This window comes from Zootermopsis nevadensis, unplaced genomic scaffold, assembly GCF_977971745.1.
Source record: "Zootermopsis nevadensis isolate Lab colony 2312 unplaced genomic scaffold, Znev_1.0 Znev_ptg000002l, whole genome shotgun sequence".
NCBI lineage: Eukaryota > Metazoa > Arthropoda > Insecta > Blattodea > Termopsidae > Zootermopsis > Zootermopsis nevadensis.
Genome location: NW_028259134.1, coordinates 13,716,535 through 13,734,511, shown reverse-complemented (window position 1 = coordinate 13,734,511; position 17,977 = coordinate 13,716,535). Strand labels below are relative to the sequence as shown.

General features: G+C 37.5%; 1 protein-coding gene across 7 annotated transcripts in view; it reads left to right on the top strand.

Annotated features, from left to right (window-relative positions):
* SK (small conductance calcium-activated potassium channel) overlaps nucleotides 1-17,977 on the top strand; it is a 349,222-nt gene that overhangs the window by 13,809 nt on the left and 317,436 nt on the right. For 6 of the 7 annotated variants that reach the window (XM_087350067.1, XM_087350071.1, XM_087350079.1 and 3 more), the window contains exon 1: nucleotides 1,177-1,624. The exons of the other annotated variant lie outside the window; for it this stretch is intronic. The gene's annotated coding sequence lies outside the window, so the exon portion shown is untranslated. Of the gene's footprint in view, nucleotides 1-1,176; nucleotides 1,625-17,977 lie in introns of those variants that run through there. 7 annotated transcript variants of the gene reach the window in all.

Genomic DNA, 17,977 nt, shown 5'->3' with positions numbered 1-17,977 from the left:
AGAACAGAAACAAGATTAGGTGGAGACCGGCGTAAAATCCCGAAGGCTTCTTTGTCTTGCAGCGGCCCACATGTTGAAAACACTACTTCAGCTTTATCAGTATTAAGCAGGTTTGACTGTTTTTCACAAAGTGAGTAGACTTTTGCAATTTAAACCTGTCAGTCGAGATATAATCCGAAAGATGAAAATGTGTTATCTGAAACACGGGAACATTATATTTTATCGAAATTTTTTTGGGATACTTGTTCCTTATAAAGAGCCCACAGAATATTTTGTCCCATTTCACACTGGATAGCGTCTTGAGGACTGCGACGTACGCCGTCCGTTTTACACCGCTGTAGGACAAGTTGCCGCGTAAATAAGGCGCGTGTCTTCTTATGTTTATGTCTAGCATTTCCTTCCATTTAACCGTACAAAATCAAACAAGTGAATCTGATGACTCAGTGGGTTTACGTGTTTATGTGACAACGAAGTCTGCAACAAGACAGAGGTGGAGTTTGAAGCATAATTTGCAATTGCTTGCGAATGGTCAGTACAACACACCGATTTATTTACTGTTCCATTTCTTTATTTGTATTTTCTTTTTTAATTATTATTTACGTATTTCTGCTTACTTCATGTTCGTATACTAATTACGAAAGAATAAAATTTCATCATTTTTTTTAAAAAAATACAGTGATGTAAAAATATGAATGCAGTACTATTTGAGTGCTCCCTATCTGAATGAATAATTTATATTCTGATGTACACCATGCGCATCCAGAACAGTACCTTCTTTCTGAGTTTGTGGTTCGACTTGTAATAAAACGGGAATAGGAAATACATATATACAAATGAATTCCATTGCTTGTGTGTCAGGTATACGCCAAGTCAACGTTTCACAGGTAGAAGTGAAAGATATTTTTTGCCCCATTTCTTTACCATTCTATTTTCTGTCGAACGTTCCCCAGGTAGGCGACATTGGTTTGACGGCTCCGATGAAAGACGTAAGGATCTTGTCGTGTGCCAGTTACTCGAACATGTACGGGAATGACCGAAGGGAGAACGACGCCCCGTATCCTACTCATGCGCGGCACGAGTTATAAGTTCCCTACTACGTATACTGAAGCAGTGGCAGTTGTAGTTGCCTGTATATATATGTATGTCTGTACGAGAGACTGAGGAAGGGGGGGGGGGGGGGTTAATGTTATGGTGAGAGACTACGTGTGCGACCACCGGCGTGGGGGCAGTGAAGGAGACGAGGTCGTGCTACGATGTTCCCGGGTGGATCGTCAAAGCCGCCCTTTTCTGTAGCTTTAAAACAAGACCACAAGACATGTGACTGCACAACTAGGAAGTAGACTCGGTGACTGCACATAGAGTAATTTAGTATGTAGAATATACGCGCATTAAATGTAAATGAAGGGGGTTTAATTAACGTATTGCTAATGTCAAAACAGTTATTTTGTGAAATTCTTTGTCCTTTTCTGCGCTTTTCTAGTTCTCCGCTAGGCAGGACACTGAAATTACGAAGTAATTGAAATTTGTTGTGGTTCTAAATCATCATTTCGAGATTACGTCTTTGCCATTGACATCTGCTTACGACTCGAACAACGGAGGACGTGAAAGGACGAACAGAATTAAGGTAAGAAATCGAACGACGTAGTTGGTTTGTGGTTTCTGTCGATTTCATTGTGTGATGTGTAGACATTACGACTCGACTGTCACTCTCGTGGCGAAATGTAGGTCGGTCGGTCAGAATAATGTTAAAAATGTGTGTTGGATATACTGCCACGTCAGTAGGAACGATGAAATAAAGAGGTATGCATTTATGAAGGACTTCTGATTATCCTTACGCGGGCTAGAAGATTATTATTGAAAGTGTTGTGTGTTTGTAATAGATTAGAAAGACATCACGAATATGAAAGGGCTTAATTGAAGAAACTTTCCTCACGTGATTTGCATCTGTCACTTAGCTCTGACTTTGAATGAACTCATTCATACATGTTCTGAGAGAACTGTACCATGAATATGCAATACAGGAAACAAGAAAATGTTTGGCACAGTTAGTTATTCCATATTGCAAGTTTAACAACAAGCTTTACATAAATTGTATATGAAATTCAGCAATTCTGTGATCTATTAACGTGACACTACATCTAGATGATAATATTTTAGAAGATGAAGGAAGATTACTAGTTTTTATGACTTTGAAACAGTTTGTTATTTTAATGTTAAAGAAAAGGTTCCCTCAGAGTTATCATAGAGTTTTGCCATACTTATTAATTTTATGTTTAATAAAAGTACGTCAAATATTAATATCTATTATATATTAAATGTATTTAATTTATAAAGATCAATATCTGATATTAATTTTTAGCTGTTTATACTTAACATTACAGGCGAATTTAATGGATTTCAAATTCCTCTACTATCTGTGTCAAAAATTTTGTGCATCAAAATTTCTTAAGAATATCATAATATGGATCCAGATATGTAGCGGTCTGTATGTTTCAGATCACTTGTCTCTTTGCGAAATATTCACCGACAAGTCACATGTAGGATTCTGTGTAGTATTTCGCCCTTTAACACTATATGAAGTACTGCACATAGAGGTTTTACGTTTTCATCCTAAGTTCATATAGCAGTTTATATTTTAACATTCATCTGGTCAGATTCTTTAAACAGGATTAATCTCTATGATAAACTACAACTTTACTCAAATACGATGTACAAGATATGCGAACACAATGTTTCTGTTCTGTAGGCCATTATCACTAGTGTAATGAGAAGAGGCTATCGCCTTTAACGCAGGTGGAATATAAACGTGTTGTGAAAGAGAGAAACTTGGCAATTCGGGAATTGAAGTATCATATTATGTTTTTGGGTTTGGCAGTTTTGTTCTCATAAATTAGTTGTAGATATGTCTACAGACCATAAACTAACGCACTTAGTTCAGTGCTGTAAGAACACAAAATAGGCTGTTAACTGTGCTAATAAGAACGTGGATATTAATTTACCTAATATGTTTACATACACAGTTTAGTACACGAAGCAAAGAACACGTTTGTTGTCGGTAATATTATGTAACAGACCTACAGAAAGTGAGAGAGGAAACTGAACCATTCCGATGAAACCCGCCCCAGATCAATTTTGTTGAATACAAATTTATGTAATTCTTAATTTCCAAGAATCATTGTTTTAATATATCTTAGTGCTGCTTCAATACGGTTTATAGATTTCGTTTTAATCCTTTAAAGACAGACTAGTGATACCTAATTACGTGTACCACCTTCTTAATAAAGACGCGGTGTTTTCTTAGAGCTAGAAACTAATTCTTTTGTTGTTATTTAGATGATTTTTCGTACTTTGACTGATTATATCGGTTTTTGGCAGCGATATAACCACCGAATCGATGGTTTTTAAAGTAACGTATTAGATCATTATTGTTGTCACACAGAGATATCTTCTGGCGTGAATGGATGCCAGATACTCTTGCCATAATAACTATCATTCTAAAACACTGACGTTTTCAGTCAGTAGTCAATAGTTTGGCGCCCTTCAGTTTGTCTTATCGTTTAAGATTGGTGTTGATAATAGGACAGCTGAATGAAATTTGTTTCTCTACATCAGACGAAATCAAATAAGCTGTAATGTTCAAAAGTAACAAAGTAACTCCACGGAGCAAAGCCCTTCTTGAGAAGTCTGTAGTCGCTGTGCTAGTCAAGTAATTCTCTGCCTTTTCAGGAACCTGAAATTTCAATAAACATCTTGGGATTTCTGGTTCTTGCAGCAGCGAGTACGAAGATGAAACGGTCTCCTAGGATATTGCCCCGTGTAGTCTGGCAGAATTTTACGGACGTTTCTGAGGTGCTTACTTTTTCCAACATCAGGGCGATTGCCTGATGATCGAGGCAGTAAGCACCTCTGAAACGTCGGCCAATTTTCATCAGACTACACGGCGCAATATCCTGGAAGGCAGTTTCATCTTCAATCAATACCATGTTCACAAAAACCGACCATTAGACAAAATCCCCGAGACAGATAAATCTATTTCACATTATCGCTCTATTTAATATCATCCTTTGAGCAACGCTAAATCTCCCAAGTTATCTTTTCTAATCAGTTTTTTAGATCAGAATGTTGTACGCATTTCAGATTTCTCTTGTCTTCCACTTATCATTAGGGTTATTATTATTATTATTATTATTATTATTTATTGACTATGTGATCTGTTAAATTGCATATAAACCAAGAAACCAGAGTAGCTGAAAGGGATTCGATTCTGAAAATACCCCGTTCGAATCTCTCCTGGAACTCACCATTCCTATGAGACGTATTGTGTCAACCATAACCTGTTTCTCTCCTTGCTAATTCGATTCTTCGTCAGTGTAGACAGTGCCATATCCTTATAAATTAATGTAGTGTTAAAGAGGAAATTAATATTTATTGAAACAACCGATCAGCCAACGAATCACTGAATGTTATCCATGTCGGTAACTTGACAAGGTTGTCAGTGGCGTGGCGTGAAATGTAGGGGGAAAGCAATACATTCTTATGTCGTACGATATTTGTAGGAATATCAGGGAACGACACTGCTTTCGATGCCCGAGTGTAAATGGAATGATAATTTATTTATTTTGTCTCAGAGAAGTAGAGTGTTAAGGTGTGAACTTTACTGAAGTAGTTCCATTTGTGAACATTCATTACCATGATGCACATTTCCGTTTTATAACGGCAGAGAATTTATTGGCCTGTTGAATAAATATTGCTTCAAGACAACCCTTCTGTTAATATTTTCCATATGTTTATTTGTATTTCTGAGTAGCGTTTGGTTTATTTATATATTTAATTATTCTTTATAAGAATAGTTTTCTTCTAACGGATTTCATTATGTTATGTTACCGGGATGACAGCAAGTAGTTTATATGGTTTGTAGGGTGTAAGAAGGCGTAGTTACTTTTCCTTTATTACAAGGATAACAGCTCCTGATTGAAATCGGAAAATGACTGTCTTATGTAGATTTTCGAGGCGGTTGTCACATAGTTACTCGTACCTAATTACGAGGACAGAATAGAGTAGTTTATGTAGTTTCGTTAGAAAGTGAAGTAGTTCCTTGCACTTAACAACTGACATGACAGCAAAAACCTTATGTGTGTTTTTGAGGGGTGGAATAGTAGACGTCGTATAGTTTTCTTCCAAACGCCGATATTCGGGATAAGGTTAGGTACTGTCATGCCATGTAGTCGAGCACATTGATCGACTCTGGTTTACACAGTACGTTTTCCCACTGAGCGAGGGCATGCATTCACCAGACCAGTAAGTGTGCTCGTCCGAATGTTTTAACGCTATCGTTTGTTATTCATTGAGCAGTTTCTGTTTTACCGGAGAATTAACAATGAAATTGTCAAATGTGGTATTATGGGCAGTGACTCCCTGTAATGGTGTAGGTGTTTACCTACATTTCGGGGTTAAACCTCGAATGTGGAGGCTTTCCTTACCTACGAGACGATGATAACCACTGCGTCACAACAAACAAGATCTCCTTCTCAACCATCCTTGCCGTGAAAGACACAGATATCAAAAAATAGAGAGTTGTATCTTAGCAGAGTAGGCCCGCACATATTTTCGAAATTTCTTTGATATTTCCTACAGGCCTATCTTATTCGCCCTTAGTGCAGATTTATTTCTGCTTTTGCAAAACAAATTACATCCAGATATCGAATTGCATAGAATTTAGGTCTGTAAGCTATTTCGTGTGCTGGTCACATTCGTGACGCTGCCTGGGGCGTGGGCATTGTTCCCTTGGACACTGGAACCATGAGTTCGCATCCAGCTCAAGGCATGAATGTTGTCTGGGCCTTTGTGTGTTGTGCTGTCCTGTATAAGTAGAGGCCTTGCGACGGGCTTATCACTTGTCCAAGTAGTCCTACTAAATGTCTAAATAGATCAAGCAACCCCCCATGTGTGAGGAGGTCACTGTCCTTCAAGGACTGTAGAGCCACAGATAATAATAAAATGCCATTCAGTATTGGTCAGAACGAAAACTGATTTAAGAAACGCAAGAAAAGTCCGGGGACAAATCAATTCAGTGCACATCCCGACACCTAATATCGTTGTGGCCCATTTTAATATTATTCTTATGATCATTCTAAAGGATATGGCCCAGTGATGGAGACTGGTTCCTTCTAAGGGACCCCGAAGAGTGGGAACTCCTCGTTCCTCTTATTTTACCTGGTCACGGAGACAAATCCAGTCTTCGAAACGTCGTATTATGAGAAACAACGGACGATGTATAATGTCTAAAATTGTAGCCAAAACTATTACCCTTTTTACTCCTAAGTTTCTCTGATGGTTACTTCTTTTCTGAATACACAGACTACGCTACAATTTTGTATTCACGCATCTCTCATGGGAAATGGAAGATTTGTTCCGAATGTAAATATTGAAGTGACGATATTATTATAGGAATAACTCATGAAAATGGCGGCATTGATGGTCATTTTCGTACTTTATTGTAGGGGCTGAGAAGAACCGTGGTAGATATTTGCATTTATAATATTCGAAGATTTATAGTTACAGAATATTGATGGCGCACATACATAATTAAACGTAAATGAAGGCACAGTGATTGTTGATTTCCTGTGGCTTAAACAGATTTGTTAGGGAAGGACCGCAGGTCAGTGTGCGGCTAACCTACAATTATTTGTTTTATCTGTGGGATGGGGTACAAAGTATGAACCTTTGTGGCCATAAATAACAATGTGCTCATCATTTTCATTTGTCAGTTGTATAATTCAACAAACATATGTTTGAAATGAGAATATGGTGAACAGCTGAAGGTAAAATTTTATAGTTTTTCTTAAAAATCTAAGAATTGTATTAATATACAATGTAAATTCTATATAGTGAAAATAATAGCGTAGTTTACGAGATTACTTATTTAGGTGGTAATTAGTAAATATATTTATTGGTCTTGTATCATTCAGAAGATATATAATTAAATTTACATTAATAAGGATACATAAATGTCTCTTCATTCTATAATGCGCTTTAAACAAATTCTCTCACCCACTGTCTTGCAGTTTCCTTCATGCAGATTTTCTACACTGAACACTAGACATCTCTACGTTAAATATTACGATAGGGAAACAAATGTAACACGTCGTTAATTTGCTTTCTGAGCCTCACAAATGAGAATAAATGATTTAATCAATTTTAATACATTATGATGGATGCTCACTACTGTTTTACATTTACCTGGATCGAAGTGTAATCTATTGCTATGAAAAGGAAAACCTACGATCGTGAGCTCGAACTTACGCTCCTTCGTCGTTTTCAAAGCCCGGGGCACATCCGAGCCTTGCGTGTACTATATGAAAGGGCAGGTCGCTTGCACGCAAGCTTGTTAATTTTCTGAAAAGCATCGTTGCTTTTTAAAAAATAAATTCTGTTGTAATTTAACTAAAATTGAGAGGGGAAAACTGCGTAATGTGGAAGTTATTTTTCCAATTAGTTTATCTTCATTATCATCATTACACGCTTTAAACAGGTGGGGTTGAAATGAGTAATTCTCATGGTAAGAATGAGTCTTGCAAAGAAATTAATACAAAAGTTTAGTTGTAAAATTTCATGAAAAGGAACCGGTTTCAGGAGCGGGACGAAGGAGGATTAATCATTATTAGATCATTTAATGACGCTGTTTTAGCCTCAGAGATTACTTAGTGCTATATGCATCTGTATACCTATTGTCAAATGAGACAGGAAGATATTCTGTTTTGAGAAGACACGCATTTGGAAGTTGTTGCCTATTTAAGGTAATATCACTTTATTCGCCTGAATAAATTGAGGAAAATTACGAAAAAATATTTTGCCAGGATAGCCGGTCTGCGGATAAAGATTCGAACCCGAGACAGCCCGAATACGAAGAAGAAGAGAAATTTACTACATAGTACAGTACTTTACGGACAGGCTTAAGTTCTCCACTTTCTTACTTCATGTTAAGAACTTCCGACATGTAACGTGTTGCATTGGGCTAATTATTATCTATAGGTTTACTTGCTGCTGTCGCTGTTTACATTGGCTGCGAGTCCTGAGAGCTTTCAGTCTTACAGGGTTTGATCACTGGAATCACAGTTTGAATTCTGTTGGGGGCATTCATGTACCCTCGCTTTTCTGTGTGTTTTGCTCTCCTGTGTAGGAAGAAGCCTTGCTTGCCCTGGGTCGATTTTCAGTGTCTGAAATCTTCTTTCACAAGGAATTAATTTTTAATCGGAATATTACACAAGGTAAAGCCGTCCTTATGTGCTGGGCGAACGAGAGGCTGACCTGAAATATTTTATGCAGACACACCTTAAGCGCCAAAGAAGTAATTCTGCAACATAAAATATATTAATTTCATTAAAGTCCCGGAAAAAAGCTCAAAATACTCTCTTTAATAAATATATACCTTGGCGCCAGTAACATTATATTTACAGGTTAAGGCTTTAATTTTTGTTGGGGGGGGGGGGTTGTGCATATCTTAAGGAGGGACCCGCATCGACTGCTTCCTCCCGGGCCCCGCACTCCGCACCCCTCTAAGACGACTCTGTCAGAAGGCCTTAACCCTTAAAAACGAATTACGATTTGATTACGTACTTTGTGGTTCAACACCAACTGCTTTGTGAAATAAATTACTTTTGGACAGCTCAGCGCAGTTCATTGAGATGAATGAGCGTAGGTTGTCTAGTGCAGGATTGTGATTTTCGTTCAGGGTCGTTTGAAAATAGCGTCGAAAAACTGAAGCGAGTTGTCTGTCCGTGGAAGTGTAGCAATTTCTCGAAGAAAATATCAGAGTTCGCGCCTGTATGTTAGACCGTGTGGTTGTCTCCTTTGTCATGGGTACTTAATTAAAGGGGCACGCCAGTTTTATGGTGTCACTCCTTCCGTCTCACTTGTTCCATCGCAGAGCCACGCACACTCTATATGTCGGTCATTGACCCATTAATTTGCATTTATAACGACTTGGTTAATAACATAACAACTTTCTTTGAGAAATAACGGTGTTTTGCTAATGAAATGTCAAATTGTCTTCAAGGAAAGAGTAAATTTTAAAGTACAGTTTTGATTACGGGGCGTATGTATTATTTTCCGTGAGGAAATAATTCAGTCCTAGAGCTACGTATATTAAAAGACAAAAATTTATTATTGTAGAAATGAACCACGTATTACGAAGCTAATCTCACTGCATAGTGGCATCAAATTTCCTTCTGGGTTCCTTATTAAAAATATAGTTTATATTTTGTGGTTTATTTAACGATGCTGGCAAGAGTTTAGACTGTATAGCGTCTAATGATGGGTTAATTTATAAATAATGAATTGGAAAGGACTTAGAAGGAATTTAAGGTATTTTCCCAGCATCGTCTTGAATGGAGTGAAGAAAATCACGAAGAACAGTCAGGATAGACAGTCACCGTTCTGGGTATGAACTCGGGACATACCGAATACGACGCACTACTGACAAGCACACAGACGCGCTTGCTATTCGGTTGAAAAATATTGTTAGACAATTGGTAAATAATTATTTTATACTGTGTATCAATTTCTTTGTTCAGTTAAAATAATCTTTTCTTAAAAACTGATAAAGTTTGTTTTGAGAATATTGAAAATTTTATGTTGGTCAGCCATGACTGCTTTTAAATTTGTCCGAAAACTTTTAATGTATATTCCTAATCTAAAATTACGCGTTACGTTGAGCAGAGTTCATGAAAGCTGTTTTTTCAGGAATAATAGTGAGCCTATATTTATCTCATGAATTTGTGATTCTAAAAGGTATGGTGATTGAAGGTGTTTTACTTTAATGCAGTAATACATAAGAATAATGAAGCGAATACACAACAACATTGCTTCATAAAATAGTTTGTATCTCCATCAATGGACTTTATATCCTACAAAATGATGATATTCTCCTTGTCTGTGGTGAAAGATTTGATTCTTGGATTTGAGCCATTTGGCATGAAAGGCTCGCGTTAAGAAACACGAGTTACTAACACTATGGCGCCAGTGAAGAGATGTGCCTGAAAATTAAACAGAAACAAAGACGTGACCCAAAAATAATTGCGATTTGAAATGTGACGTGTATAGGATACCTATTATTCCGCGTCTATGACTGTCTAATAATTTAATTTAGAATTCGTTTTGTGCTAGATAATATGCATTATGCCCATAAATTAGTTGAAGATTTGAAGGGAATGTAATTATTTATTTATAATATACGAGAAACGTATCAACTAAAGAAGAATTAGGGGCGAGAAATTACTTTTACTCGGGTACAGGATCGGGCTACTTCTCAGAGTCCGCGAGCAAGAGGGCCTAGGGAAAAGAAAAAAAAAGAAAGAAAGAAAGAAAGAGCTTCTGAAACTTTAAAAGCATTAACAGTTCTAACTCCCGATTGACCATAATTTATAGATTATTGCAATACATAAACGTCGCATTGTTAATAATTAATAATGATATCTCGAACTTTGGTGCTGTCATGAAGTATGTACCTATTTTGAATTGAGCCTCATTTGTCTTTCTGTTCTTGGTTACTGTACGAATAACTGGAGTTGGTTTTCCGGTAGCGACACGACTTATTCTCTAGCCCCCCCCCCCCCCCCCCCACCATCTCCTGGCTATCTCTGGGGCCCACCCAGAGTCTAATCCAGTGGGTATCAGGAGCTGTTTCCTCGCGGTTAAAGCGACTGGATCGTGAAAAGACGAACTATCGCCATCTTCCGAGCCAGCCTTCATTACGTGGCGTGTGAAGACAGGGGATACTTTATCACAAAGCGTATTTGTTTCCTCAGTGGTAATCCAAGAAAGTGAACATCTAATAAATTTTGCGCTCTGAATAATTTATAACAGTGCTCGTTCAGTATATTTATTTTATGCAGAGATTTGTGTATCTTAATCCATCTTCTCGTGGAAGCTATCCTGGTTATCTGTTTGCTGTCTTAAACAAGGAGCAATTCATATAGAGCATGCCAAGTCGCTCTTTAAGAAAACAGGAACGTTTGTTTAGTTAAACTGTTTGGCCTGTTGATGCCTTGTGCCTACTTACACTTCGCAAAAGTTACGAATCTTTGTACAGGATGATGGAAAATCACTCAATCTATATGAAAATATTTATTAACGGTTGCAATTCAGTACAATTAGATTATATTAATAAACATAAAATGTCGCAGTGACTATATAGGAGACAACGTTGGCCACTTCATATCGTAACTTGCTAGCGCCAGTCCGTCTGTTGTCTTCAGTTGAAGTGCAAGGATGTCTTTTTCATTAGTGCAACGAGTGTTCATTGTCGAACACTAACAGGAATTTTATTCTTCCTTAATTTTTCAGAATGAATTTAGGGATACATTTTTCGTCTAGTAAACAGTTTTCTGTCAGTGCAGAAACTCTTCGTCGGGTTACATCAAACATGAGGAAATGAGTGGATGCATGCGTCGCTGGGCGCGGCGGACGTTTACAGCACTTAATTTAACAGAATTTCTTTTTTTATGATTTTAGTGTAATTAGTTTTTACAAACAGAAGAATGTATCAGGAATTGGTTAAATGACTTTTCGATCACACAAACAATGGGCGCAAGCTGATATATCCTATCAAACACCACTTGGAACAGCTAGAGGTAGACGCGAGGAAGTGATTGCTGGGGACTTAATGTCATTTATTGTCGAAGGATAGGGTTTAATGGCGGGGTTCTGTGAAAATGGTAAAGGACCATCGGGTTCAATAAACGTCAGGGAATTTGTGGACGAGTTGAGTGATTTTAATCGGCTTCTCAAGAAGAACCACTCTCTGTGTAGTTACAGAAAAGCCTTACTTCCTCCGACTCTATCTCTTATTCCCTTTGCCTTCCTACGCATCTGTGTCAGCCACAGTATTTCCAAGTTAGTTGAGGCATGCGAAAGATAAAGGAAGTTACGTACCCCCAGACAAGAGTATCGCCCGTCACGAGATTCGCCATCACGCCACGAGTCCAGTTCCGCATGAAGATAATACATGTTCTTGTATCGATTAGTCTTATCTTAGTTCCTTGTTTCTAATAGAATAAGACACGTAACTGGTTACTAACAGTTTCCAGAACATGGACCTATGAGCGTATAAAATTAAAAGATGCGGTTAGACGCTGGCTCCTGACCATTGCAGAACGACTTCAATGCTTTTATTCATGAAAACCTTCCGGAGAAACCGCTAGTACTGTTAGCAAATCCAGAAGTTCACAAAGTTCGATGAAACCAGAAAGTTTAATACTGTGCACACAAAGAGCCTGACGACAGCCAAATGAATCCAGTCCACGCGTTTCCACCCGATTTCTCTAAGATCTTTTTTAATTTAAATGTCTTTCGATTGGTCTATTCCCTTCAAGCTCTTCAGTCAATATTTTGTACGTATTTCTTTCATGCGCGCTACATTATCTGCCCATTTCATATTCCTTGATTTGGTTCCAGTAGTATTTGGTAGAGAGTACAAATCATGGAGCTCTTCATTTTCCATCGTCCTGCCACATAAATTTGTCGCAGGTCCAAACATTCTCGCCACAACCCTGCTTTCAGATACCCCCAATGATGTTTGTTACCACTACTTGTTCTATTTAATTACATATTATTTAGATGGGAGGACTGAGAATATTTTCACAAAATCTCTCTAGACAATTAATTTAACTAGCCTTTGGACCAAGAATCGAGTCCGAGATCTCACAAATACGAATCAGAACTGCTAATCACACACCCACGACTCCCGTTGCTCCAGGAATTCTTCATATTGAATTTGTCCTGTCTTAAATGTACGACTACTCGTGGCGAATGTTTGAACTCCATGTCCATTAGAAGTAAAAGAGCAAGGGATATGAGAGAAGAGAGGATTTTCCGAAGTGATCCATGTAAATGTCACAGCACTGTCTGTAAGCAAATGTAGGTCTGGAGAGAAGCATTGGACCGAAGTGATTACAAGGCGGTGATCTGTGGATTCGTGGCCTTTAGGGTAAATGAGTCGGTAATCGGGCTGTCCCACAACCACCGCTTACCCAGCTGACACAGTCATAATGGCAACCTGCCGAAAATATAGTCTTTCCTTCTGCTATGGGTAAGTTGTTCGTCTTCTCATCGTCCGTTTCTGTCATTTCGAATAAACAACTTTTGAAAATTTTATTGTTTGAATGTCTGGTATCGATACATTCATATTAGACATTCTTGAGGCCTTTAAGTACATTTTATTATCCTATGGACCTGCAACTAGTTTTGATAATCAGACTAACACTGGTTTTCGTATTATTTTCATTCTATTCTTACGGTGCTGTCCGGAATAAAATCTGGAACACTTTCAGTACGACACTAACACTGGACCATCGATCTTAACCTGAATATGTTTTATGTTAGTTCGTTAGCACATGGTGTGCAAAAGTTCATTTTAGTACTTTAGGTAAGGAACACGCGACGAAGCAAATAGGACTGCCCTTTAATTCGCTTTATGTAGTTTGTGCAAAGAACATATTAAAGCTAGAGACAAATTAAAGTTTGTATAGGCTACACAGTTGTGGTTAAACTAATAACATTTTTTTTAAATGTGAAATTGTGTAAAACCTATCAATATTCCTTTATATTCAGGATCATCGTAGAGACAAATGCTGTCATCATTAAAGATGTAATCAGAATAATGACTCAAGAGACCGTTATTTGGGGTTTGCAGAATTTAGAATGCAGGCTTTGTTATTCCTCTAAGTAAGTATCCGATATGCAAAACTACATCAAAGCGCAGAAAGCTTTGGGCACCAAACGCGCCGGATGAGGGTTCAGTCCTGTGCTTAAAAGCTACAGCTGTCGCCCTGCGTGTAGTACTGCTTATTAGGCTCCCACATAAAGCACACACAACCTACTGGTTTGTATGCCAATAACGTTTCAGTTTTCCATTGACGTCATTATCGACTTGTTTCCATTCCTTCGTCTTTTATATTTTATTGGTAGCTGTCGTGACGAAACTACAAATAGAATGCTTTATCCTAGTGTATTACCTAAAATTATAATTCCTTTCGTAATTAGGCCAATTTTTTTTGTTTTTTAAATAATGTAGACCTTGTATTTCCGAACTACACACTTCTGTTAGATGAAATTAATTAAAGAAGTTTGATCAAGTTTTCTAACTTTTCAAGAAGCTAGAAACAATGGAAAAGCTAATTTTGTTTTTGAATCGCAGTCCTTCAGAAAAGTCTGGGAACAAATATCTAATATCCTAAAAATAAGTTAAAGGTCTTAGCTTTGTATTTCTGTGGTTCGTCTTTGTTCATATGAGAATTATTCGTCCGTTCCTCGTTGATATCTCTTAATTTTCTGTCACCAGTCTTCGCATTGGTACTCTGATTATCGGCGGATTGACAGGTCGCTCCCTTTGACGAGGGTCGCCCTCTCTCTCACACACACACCGCAGTGAAGTGCATACATTTGCTGTAAAAGCAGGTCAGAATAAAGGACTAGTTGATTTAAACAAAAGTTTTCAAGTGGAAACCCTGCAACAGTTCAGAAGATACTCGAGATTATTTAGGGAACATGAGAGAGAAAGAAGATGATTGTCTTCTGAGATGTTGCGCCTTGTAGTCTCTTTTAAATTGGCAGACGTTCCATCACCCAGCCAATTTATACCAGAATACGCGGCACAGTCATCTTCAGACTCGCCGCCGTGAGATTTTGAAGTCTCATATGACAGAGAAGGACCCTACTTCCAATGTAGTGCAGGCTTGTGACTGTACTGTGCCAATTTTCTTGTGCACCCAAAGCGTAGAAGCTTCCATAAAATAATAAGACTTTATATAACCAAGCGTGCAGGATGGCGCAGACCTAGACTTAAATTATTCCGATCACAGGAAACTGTCTCGGGTAATTTGCATCTGCAAGTAGAATTGATGTTTGTACATAAAAGAAACAGTTGTATATTTCTAGCCCAATACAGCACAGTTCAGAAGAAATGAAGCCCAGTACACTAGGATTCAATAACGACGGTGGGTGAGTGACTATTTATCGCGCGGAGTGAGACTAGAACTACAAGGTTACTATGTTGCGAGCTCTTCTGCTGAATCGTGACCGCCAGGCGAAGTATCACTAAAAGTCAGAAATATTTCTTGTGACTCCGTTACTCCATGCACATGTTCATTGCTATCTCTCGCTCTAAGTAATTAAACACAATGTCTGTCAGTCTCTACCCTGTATGTGCAAAGTCTGACGCTTGAGTCTGTAGCATACACCCTTCAAAATAACAGTAACATTCACTTAAGCGTTATCATCACTCAAAACAGTTAATAAAAATAGCAAGTTGTTTAATCATGTACAGAAATTGGAGAGTACAGGTATCCACAAATGACTGGCGCTGATTCTCTTAACTCTTACTACGTTACAATGCTTGAAAAATTAAATTAAATTTTGTGAACCAAAATGTAGAAATAATAAAATGCAGTTTACAATTTAGGTTTTGTAACCATGTATAGTTTCTTCCTCTCAGGCATTCTTGTATGACCAGTTAGTATGGACCAAAATGAACAATGCAAATTTCTGCCTGCTAGGTCGCAAATTCAGATGTATGATGCGAGCGGCCAAACACATTTTTTCAAACCAAACGATAACTGATGAATCGTTGTAATAAGCATGTGAAATTTGTTTGGTGACTACATACACAAAAGTTAAGTAGTGCTTAAACATATAATTTTTAATCCTTCGGAACCCTGTGAAAGATGGCGAATTACCAGAAATTATGAGCAGAGATATGAATAGAACTTCAAGTTTGTAAAATCTAGTGGAAATATTTATTTTTATTGTTGTATTACATTAGTTTGGTGTTTCAAATTTCGCTGAAACGGAGGTGTGTAGATTGAGAAGTATTTATTTACCCAGCTAATTAAGTCATTGCACGCATGTCTGAAAACCAAATGTTTATTATCGTGTTCAGAAGAGCACGGCCACGGGCCACTATCCTCAGACCGATGAATTCAGTCCACACAATTGTGTTCCATTTGCTTAAGATTTGTTTTATTACTGTTTTACTTTCTATATCAACGTCTCTCAATTTTTATAATTCCTTCAAGTTTTATTATTAAAATTATATACTCTTTTATTATATTTACCGTGCGTGCCACATGCCCCACCTATCTGACCCTTCTTGGATTTACCGCACAAGTAATATTTGGTGAAGAAGAAGAATATTTAGAAACAAGGAAGGGGAACAGGTCCATTATGAAGAGTTTAATAATTTGATATTGAGGTATTTAAATCAGAGGATGTGATAGGCGATAAACTTACGTGTGATACAAATGTGTAAAATGAAAAATTCGTACTTCATTTTAATTGGGGAACGTGAAAAAGTGACCGCTCAGGAGAGTAGGCATAAATGAGAGAATGTTATTAAAATAAATATTAAAGAAATAGGGTGTAAAGGTGGGGACTGGATTTAACTTTCTCAAAATAACGTACCATGTAAGTACGGCATCGCAGTGGACCTTTTAATCTATCTAAGAACTACAAGTTTTGAAATACGATTATGCACCGTTGATTTTAGTACGTAACTAAATTGCTGCCTGCAGTATACCGTCATTGTGTCGGAGGGTTTATCTTCGGAATGCCTTCTGTTCTAGTAGAAGTAAACATAAACGTGAAATAACAAGATCAAGCCTTTGCACATGGAAGAATAACAGATTATTTTGTATTTTGAGCTGCGTAGGCCCTGCTCTTTAAAACGGGGGGCTTTCGACCATTTCTAGACCTAAGTTCACATTCACCATTGCTTAACGACCCGCGGGCCTCAAGGTTAGAAATGGCAATAATTTATTGACATTTCCAGGCGATGTTTTAAAAATGCTTCTAACCTGCATGCTGTTATAAAGAGGTTAGCATATTACTTAGCAGTTTCATTTAACAAAGTCAGTCGCATTAGTGAGATATTTGTCACGGTTTTGATTTAGTGACCTTTCAATATTAGGTTTAATTTATGTTATTTGCAGTTCTCATGCATCCCACAAAGTATTCGTCAGTAAGACACGCCCTAGTTTCAGGTTTTTCGCTAAGCTGGACAGTTTCTCGTAACGAAAACTACTGCCAAATTCTGACGACATTAACAAGACACGATTTATTATAAGAAGGTCACTATATTTTATAACATCGAGTGACACAAGTTGAAATAAAGGTATGTGGGCCACACAAAGTACATTGGACTTTCCCATGCAGCCCGCGGGCCACGGTTTGGTAACCCACGCTTTAACCCCCCTAAATGACTAATTACTTTTTGTACATAAACATAGTTATTATTTATACAATGAGTCTTGTTAAAGTCCGTTGAGCCGTTTATTTTTTTATTTTTATAAAAGAACGCAAAGTTTATGAGCCACCCTATAGTATTTTTCTTTATATGTCTATCTAATGTATCCTAGGTATGTCTATTATTGTTATAATTTCACGTGCATCTAGAACTTAAGGCTGACTCATCTTGCTCCGGATTGTGTGCTCATAATTGTTATACCTTCTCGTTTGTCCGTCGTAGTATTCCAAAGGCGTAGTGTCATAAATTTAATTAATTCATTTTTATTATTCTTTCGCGTCACATAACTGGTGATGTGCATTGAGATTTTAATCTGGAATGATGTAAAAGCTCTCTTTTCACTTAGTAATAATTAAATGCGGATGCAGTGGCACTGGAACGATGCTCCTGTGACGTCGACACTTGAGGTTTGTTCGTTCTGCCATCTTCTGGGTAAAACAAGTATTTAGCAGTGTTTCGCAGGACGTGGAATTGTATTCCTTGACATTGTTCTGTATTAAGAAGGCAATCAAGCGGAATTATATGAGCAACTACATAATCTTTTTTATTCACAGATTCAGATTTAGCTCACTGAATATTGAGAAATTTATCTTTAATTTACATCCCTTAAACAATGGAACTATAAATTGAGTACATTCTTTTATTTATGACTGTATAAAAAAGCAGCTTCCAGACAACCTT